This window comes from Macaca nemestrina, chromosome 1 (genome assembly GCF_043159975.1).
Source record: "Macaca nemestrina isolate mMacNem1 chromosome 1, mMacNem.hap1, whole genome shotgun sequence".
NCBI lineage: Eukaryota > Metazoa > Chordata > Mammalia > Primates > Cercopithecidae > Macaca > Macaca nemestrina.
The window spans coordinates 40,720,036-40,728,563 of record NC_092125.1 but is presented as its reverse complement, the minus strand read 5'-3'; the positions used below and the strand labels follow the sequence as shown (position 1 = coordinate 40,728,563).

General features: G+C 45.3%; 1 protein-coding gene and 2 pseudogenes across 1 annotated transcript in view; all 3 read left to right on the top strand.

Moving 5' to 3' along the window:
• The first annotated feature begins 1,457 nt into the window (after nt 1–1,457).
• On the top strand, nt 1,458–4,389 carry LOC112427214 (keratin, type I cytoskeletal 18 pseudogene; annotated as a pseudogene).
• Nucleotides 3,503–6,807, top strand: LOC105484941 (natural cytotoxicity triggering receptor 1-like; annotated as a pseudogene).
• A 1,630-nt stretch (nt 6,808–8,437) lies between these two features.
• LOC105484562 (SHC binding and spindle associated 1 like) overlaps nt 8,438–8,528 on the top strand; it is a 48,972-nt gene continuing 48,881 nt past the window's right edge. Inside the window, exon 1 of the mRNA XM_011746303.3 lies at nt 8,438–8,528. This exon is cut by the window's right edge and continues 446 nt beyond it. The gene's annotated coding sequence lies outside the window, so the exon portion shown is untranslated.

Below are 8,528 nucleotides of genomic sequence, written 5' to 3'. Positions count from 1 at the left end.
CAGAGTCTGCTTCCCAGGAAACCCAGTTTAAGAGTTAGTGGAAGATAGACTATAAGATGATATTTTGGTGCTGGCCCACCTGCCAGGCAGCTGTCAATAAGGACACTGTCTTTGATAGTTTAAATACTGATAGCTCCTAGTGTGCTATGCAGGTGCAATTGCCAAAATCTTTTAGTCAGCAAAAGGGAAGGGAATGCACTGCTGGTGTACTGTTTTCAGGAGTCTGAGAGGTTTTGTGGAAGTAGTGATTATAAAGACAGTGTAATCAAACGGCTCTTTCTGGGTAATATTGACTTTTTGGCAAAAGAGAAAGGAAGGCTGAGGCAATTAATCATGAATTTAAGGTGAACTGTGGAAGCTAGAGGGCCTCTACTGCAACACACAAAAATGACTTTCATTTCTTGCTGAGGGGGAGGAAAAAAAAGAGTTCCAGGTTTTTATGAGGGTAATAGAGTTGTAGAGAAGGTTGAGTTCTTAGCCTGAGCAGGAATGACACACCAAAATCAGGTTCTGATTGGGAAGGAGTAAGATGCTGAGATGTTACAGGAAGATCTTGGTTGATGCACTTGAAAATATTGAATCCTCGGATTCCCCTGTACCCTCTGGGCTCATATCTCCTCATAAAAGGGTAGAGTCTCCTGTACCTGAAGATGATGCATAGGCTTCTGCTTCTGAAGATGATAGCCACCACTATGAGGATCTACTCCTGGCCACTAATCCAATAAATAGGGTTAAGACACAACATAACTGGCTGGGGAACTGCTAAAGTGGCTAAGGGAGAAAAATAACCATACCCTGAAGGAGCTAGTCAATATATTCTGGCAGGAGCTGGGATAATTTATATGGGAATGAATGCTGAGGGTGCTGGAGCAGGGGTGGGACATAAAATTGAATAAGGGTAAGTTTATCAGTAAGGCTAGAATTCAACTTCTTAACATAATATATGTGACTCTTTGTAATATGGCTTATGCATATCTCTACAGCCTGAGTTTTTGTCCCAAATTGTCCTCTCTACTCCTGTTATATTCAGCTACCTAGACCAAGTTCTTTTACCCCTGAATAAAGCCACTAACTACTCTCTCTGCTTAGAATATTTACCTTACTCCATCCCCGCATTCTGTCCCTGCTTTAGGTGCCTACAGTTTCCTTCTCTTTCATAACTCAGCCAACCTGGGAATTTTATCTGCTAACAGAAGTAGAAATTAATTACATTCTTTTTGGGAAACAGTTTGGCAATAATGAGAACATTAAAATGTTTCTACATCTTGACTCAGTAATCCCACTTTCCCCTAGAGGAATATCTGAAATATAAGCAAAAGCTTATGCACTAAGATATTCAAAATGGCATATTTGATGCTATAGAAATTAATGTAGCCCAAATGCTTGAAAATATAAGGTTATACAAATTATATTTATACCAAGAAATTACACGGCACTCTTGAAAATTATGTGTTTAAGTAATTTTTAATGATATGAAAATCCTTATCTAAATAGAAAAACAAACTATAAAATTTAATATGATCTAAACTTTGTAATAATGTTATAGAAAAAAAATACTGAAAGAAAATATACCAAAATCTAGTAGTAGCTATTGCTGAGCATTGGAATTACAGCTCATTTAAGTTTTCTTCTTTCTTATCCTTTCCTGTATTGTCCAAATTGGCTCAGGGTAGAGGCATTGCTTTCATAATTAGTATAAAGTAGGTCGTCAGCAAAGCCTGAGTCCTGTCTCTTGCTCTCCTCTGCAGACAGCATGAGCTTCACCACTCGCTCCACCTCCACCAACTACCAGTCCCTGGGTTCTGTCTAGGCGCCCAGCTATGGCCCCCTGCCAGTCAGCAGCACAGACAGCATCTATGCAGACGTCTGGGGCTCTGGTTCCCAAACCTCCGTGTCCCGCTCCACCAGCTTCCAGGGTGGCATGGGGTCGGGGTCCTGGCCGCAGGGATGGCTGGGGGTCTGGCAGGAATGGGAGGCATCCAGAACGAAAAGGAGCCCATGCAAAGCCTGAACCACCGCCTGGCCTTCTACCTGGACAGAGTGAGGAGCCTGGAGACCGAGAACCAGAAACTGGAGAGCAAAATCCAGGAGCACCTGGAGAAGAAGGGACCCAGGTCAGAGACTGGAGCCATTACTTCAAGACCATTAAGGACCTGAGGGCTCAGATCTTCGCAAATACTGTGGACAATGCCCGCATTTTTCTGCAGATCAACAGTGCTCATCTTGCTGCTGATGACTTTAGAGTCAAGTATGAGACAGAGCTGGCCATGCACAGGCTGTGGAGAGTGACATCCAGGGGCTCTGGAAGGCCATTGATGACACCAGTGTCATTTAGCTGCAGCTGGAGACAGACATCGAGGCCCTCAAGGAGGAGCTGCTTTTCATGAAGAAGAACCATGAAGAGGAAGTAAAAGGCCTACAAACCCAGACTGTCAGCTCTGGGTTGATCTTGGAGGTAGACGCCCCCAAATCTCAGGACCTTGCCAAGATCATGGCAGACATCTGGGCCCAATATGATAAGCTGGCTTGGAAGAACCGAGAGGAGCTGGACAAGTAGTGGTCTCAGTAGATTAAGGAGAGCACCACAGTGGTTACCACGCAATCCACCCAGGTTGGAGTTGCTGAGATGACGATCACAGAGCTGAGACGTATAGTCCAGTCCTTGGAGATCAACCTGGACTCCATGAGAAATCTGAAGGCCAGCTTAGAGAACAGCCTGAGGGAGGCAGAGGCCCACTATGCCCTGCAGATGGAGCAGCTCAATGGGATCCTGCTGCACTTGGAGTCAGAGCTAGCACAGATCCGGGTAGAGGGACAGTGCCAGGCCCAGGAGTACAAGGCCCTGCTGAACATCAAAGTCAAGCTGGAGGCTGAGATCACCACCTGCCACGGCCTGCTAGAAGATGGTGAGGACTTCAATCTTGGTGATACCCTGGACAGCAGCAACTCCATGCAAACCATTCAAAAGACCACCACCTGCTGGATAGTGGATGGCAAAGTGGTGTCTGGAGACCAACGACACCAAAGTTCTGAGACATTAAGCCAACAGAAGCAGGATACTCTTTGGGGAGCAGGAGGCTAATAGAAAGTTCAGAGGTTTAAAAAAAAGCTATATAAGTTATTTTAGATTTCTTGCTTCTGCTCCAGCCATGTAAGATGTGCCTGCTTCCTCTTTTCCTTCTGCCATGATTGAAAGTTTTCTGAGGCTTCCCCAGAAGCCAAGCAGATGCCAGCATTATGCTTCCTGTACTGCCTATAAAACTGATGGTTCTAGGAAAGATGTTATAGACAAATGAGAATGATGCCATCCCTCAAAATGTTATAAGGACATTTGGTTAGGGACTATCTGGACAAGTAGAATAGATGGATACTGGCTGGATGAAGGAAGAACATTCTGGAATTTAGGGCTAAGAGTTGAAGGCATTGAAAAAAGAGACTTGGTACTTGAACCCTCATCCTGCCTGACATCTTATCCTGCAAACTTCAAGAAGTTGACTACACCATGAGAGTCAAGCCAAATTTGGGAAGTGAGAAAGAGACAAGGCTTTTCTGTCAAGAAGAGGGACAGGGGCTGTGCATGCTTCACTTTTCAGGAACACGTGGAAGAGTGGGAAAAACTCTTCCACCCCTTTCTTCTCATATAGCACAGAGTAGTTTGATGGTGACAAAAGAGAGGAATCAGCCTGGGCACAGTGGCTCACTCCTGCAATCCCAGCACTTTGGGAGGCCGAGGTGGGTGGATCACTTGAGTTCAGGAGTTGGAGACCAGCCTGGGCAACAGGGTGAAACCCTGTATCTACTAAAAGTACAATAATTACCCAGACATGATGGTGCATCCCTATGGTCCCAGTTACTCGGGTGGCTGAGGCACGAGAATCACTTGAACTGGGGAGGTGGAGATTGCAGTGAGCCAAGATCACACCACTGTACTCCAGCCTGGGTGACAGAGCAAGATTCTGTCTTGGAAAAAAAAAAAGAGAGAGAGAGGGATCCCTTTCTACTATTGCGCTTTCATCACTCTAATTGTTGCTATTGTTATTCATCTCCCAAGAGTATATGGGAAATCTACTTCTCACTCAGTCCATCCTCTTGTACCTGCAGGGAGACTCTCCAACGTTGCTCACTGTTTTGAATTAGCACATTTCTTTGCAGTCCCCCGTATCCACTAGGATACATTCCAAGGCCCCAGTGGATGCCGGAAACCGTGCATAGTACCATACCCTATATATGCACCAATTACTTTTTTCTTCTTAACAATTTCACAAATAGAACATCTGTTCTTACCGTAGATCTTCACAACCTTAGTAGAGAATTTTTTCTTTTTTTTTTCTTTTTTTTCTTTTTTGGAGACAGAGTCTCGTTCTGTCTCTCAGGCTGGAGTACAGTGGCGTGATATCAGCTCACTGCAACCTCTGTCTCCTGGGTTTGAGTGATTCTCCTGCCTAAGCCTCCCAAGTAGCTGGGACTACAGGTGCCTGCCACCACTCCTGGCTAATTTTTGTATTTTTAGTAGAGATGGCGTTTCACCATATTGGCCAGGCTGGTGTTGAACTCCTGACCTTGTGATCCACCTGCCTTGGCCTCCCAAAGTGTTGGGATTACAGGCATGAGTCACCGTGCCCAACCCTTATTAAGTCTTTAAGTGGGAAGCTTTTCTTTTCACTTTTATTTTATTTTATTGAGACATTATAACTGATCATTGAAGAAGATAGTGTTATCATTCCATTCTGACAAAACCAATTAACTTACCCAAGCATGTGCATGCTGTACACAGAAGAGCCAAGGTTAAAAAGTCCCTATTTTTACTTATTTTTTTTTAGATTCAGCAGATACATGTGCAGGTTTCTTATATGAGTATATTGTGTAATGCTGAAGCTTGCACTTTTAATGATCCAGTCGCCCAACTAGTGAGCATAGTATCAAATACATAGTTTTTCAAGTCTTGCCCCCCTCCTTCCCTCCTCCTTTTTGGAGTCCCCAGTGACTGTTGTTCCCTTCTTTGTGTTCATGTGTACCCAATGTTTAGCTCCCACTTATAAGTGAGAACATGTGGTATTTGATTTTCTGTTTCTGTGTTAATTTGCTTAGGATATTGGCCTCCACCTCCATCCATGTGGTTGCAAAAATCTTGTGCCTTTTAATGGCTGTATAGTATTCCATGATGTATATGTACCACATTTTCCTAATCCAATGCACTACTGTTGGGCACCTGGGTTGATTCCATGTCTTTGCTATTATGAAGTGCTCCAATGAACATATAAGTGCATGTGTCTTTTTGGTAGACTTACTTATTTTCCTTTGGCTATATACCCAGGAATGGGATTACTGGGCTGAATGGTAATTCTATTTGTAGTTCTTCGAAAAATCTCCAAACTGCTTTCCACAGTGGCTGAACTAATTTACACTCCCACCAACAGTGTGTAAACCTTCTTCTTTGCTCCACAATCTCACCAGCATCTGTTAATTTCTGACTTTTTAGTAATAGCTATTCTGACTGGTGTGAGATGGTATCTCATTGTGAAATTCCCTATATTTTTATGATTCTCAGGCAGTATCATGGGTCTGTATACTGACCCATGCCCTGGGCATGACTTCCACATTGCAGAATTGACAAGTTGACCCAGAAATGCATTTCGGGCTGAGCAGACAATGATCAGAGGAGCTGGCTAGACCACAGCTATGGTCAGATGTGTCATAGGGACCATGGCCTTTCTGTAGGCTCATGGTCAGAGGTGGAGAGGAGATGTGAACCTTCTTGTGAAAAAAGTCAAAGTGAAAGCTGCCCCGTGGTGATAGGTGCTGGGCCTCACCCACCAGATCCTGTGCATCTCCTGGCCTGCTGGGCTCAGTCTCCACCCCGCTACTTGGCACTCGCCTGGCAGAATCTGAGTGACACCTTCTACACTCCCTGCCCTGCTCTGCCACTGGCTGTGTCTGAGTCAGAGGATCAGTACTCAGCAGCAGACTCTCCCAAAACCCATCATCTGGGCTGAACCCAGTTTCATGATTCCAAAGGCAAAGCCGGTGACCATCTGTCACCAGGGAAATTCTGGGGCTGTTGAATACCAGCTGTGCTTTGAAGGAAGCCTTTCTGCCATGGAGAGACCAAAACCCCCTGAACGGATTAACAAAGTTGAATTCCACATCCTGGTCACGACCTCCTGCACGGCAGGGCTATACAGCTGTTTCTATCTGACTGGGAGCTCTGGTCAGGGGCCAGTGACTCTCTGGATCTGGTGGTAACAGGAGGGAAGATCCAGCGCGTACAGCGCAGATATGGGAATCTCCAGGTGGAGTTCCCCGTGGGCCCTGTGACCACAGCCCACAGAGGGACATACCGGTGTTTTGGTTCCTATAACAACCATGTGTGGTCTTTCCCCAGTGAACCGGTGAAGCTCCTGGTCACAGGGGACATTGAGAACACCCAGACCCCACCTCTTCTGGCTCTTGGGACACCTACCTTTTAACCACACAGACGGGACTCCAGAAAGACTGTGCCCTCTGAGACCACACTGCCCAGAATCTCCTTCAGATGGGCCCAGCTTTCCTTGTCCTGGTGACTCTGGTGTGACTTCTGGTTGAAGACTGGCTCAGCAGGAAGAGGACTAGAGGGCGAGCCAACAGAGCTTCCACTTGGGAATACAGGAGAAGGTTGAGAACACAAAGACCTCTTGAAGAATGACCAAGAAACGCAGTGGCCATGGGTGGAACTGAAAGCTGATCTTGAGCCTGGACGGTGGGAGCTCTGTGTTGGACCCAGGGAGAAGGGAGTCATTGCAGGAAAAAGGGACAATGGCATTCCATTTGTCAAAGCATCCTGGAGAAGAAAGGAGGTCGGAGAAACAAGCTAAATTTCTTTGGGAGGCAAAAAACAAGAAAAAAAAGTTGTTTTCAAAACTCAACTTAAGTATCCCTTCTTCGGAGAAGAAAGGTCCTTTTCTCCTATATATATTTTATATATATTTTTTTTCATGTATATATACATAAATATAAATTATGTATAAATAAATATATATGTTTATTTATGTACATATACATAAATAAAAGCATGGTCCTTACCAAACACAATCATCTACTGACCCACCTGTATCTTTCATTAGGATTATGAGGGCAGGGATTTGGTCTTTTACCTCTGTGACTGTGGCATCTATGAATTGTGTGGCATGTAACAGATTTCTAACAAATATTTGCTTTTTGGAGGAAAAGGGAGCTGTTGCTGTTTTTAAACTTTGGACCAGGACAGGGGGTCTTTATTATACAGAACCTAAGAATTAAAAAACCCATAATTTATCAAAACAAACTTTTTTGAAGAAACACTAGAGTAAAACTTTTTCGTGTGTGCGTGAGTGAAATATGCAGAGTTAGTATCGTTATAAACAAAGTCCAGGACTCAACGAAAGGAATAAAGTAAGAACAGAGTGGAAACATGAGGCATGTTGTAATTATTCCCTAAACTACAGTAACATGATATTAATATTTTCCTCAAAATAAACTCAGAATTTAACATAGTGTTCTTCCAGACGAGTGTGAAGGCAGGCAGGTGTTTTCCCAGTGCTGTTCTCCTTGGGAGCTGTCAGCTTCAGTGCACTATTTCACAGCTAGACTGTAAACAAACGTTAATTCCAATTGGCTCAATATACACTCAACAGTAAAATACCAGAAGTGAGTGGTCTCTGTTGTTCTCCAAAATGTGGGATCTTGAACAGACTTTTATCGTGAAAATGTTCATAGTTTGCACGTATCACTCCCAGCTGGAAGTTGTTGTCCAGTTTAACAGTTACATAATATAATCTTTTATGTGAGAATTTTGAATAGCACAACAGAGACAAGAAAACAGACTAACTTCTTGGTATTACCACATCTTGGCGACAAGTGAGAGTCCTGTTTAAAATGTAAAGGAAATCTTATTTGGTGAATCCTGTAATAGGTGGGGGCTGAGAGGGAAATCTAGGTTGCTGGATTTGTCACTAGGGTGTCCTCTACTAATAACCAGAGGGTTCCAGTTAGTGTCACCTCCCAGTATGAAAATAAATTTTCTTTCAGGCTTCGTTTGTGCAATTACACGTGTGTGGAGTGGCAGGTGGCGCCTTTTTTTAGGTCCTGATGACCTGGAGGGTGACTCGTAATCACCCTGAAACGTATGAGGACCCTAAGGAAACCTCCCCTGGGGGAGAGAAAGGGCTGGGGTTAGAGCCAGTGCGTTGGGGCTCGACTGGCACCTTCTGGTGTGAGCGGCACCTGGTGGGGGTTCCACACGGAGCTGCAGCCAACAGTGCCCGGGCCCCCCACCCCTGTTCTGAGCCCAGGCACTCCGCTCTGAGCAGCGCGCCCCCAGCACCCTGACCGCCTCCGCAGGACCCCGCGCTCTACCCCCAGGCCCCGCGCCCCCTAGCCCTGGGCCGCGCCCCACATCCCTCCCCGAGCCGCAACACCCCACCGGACCGGACTCCCTCGAGCCGCCGCTCGTTGCGGGCCTGAAGCGCAGCGCACCTACTGGCCAGAGCTGCCGAGGGCGGGAAAAGTGGCCA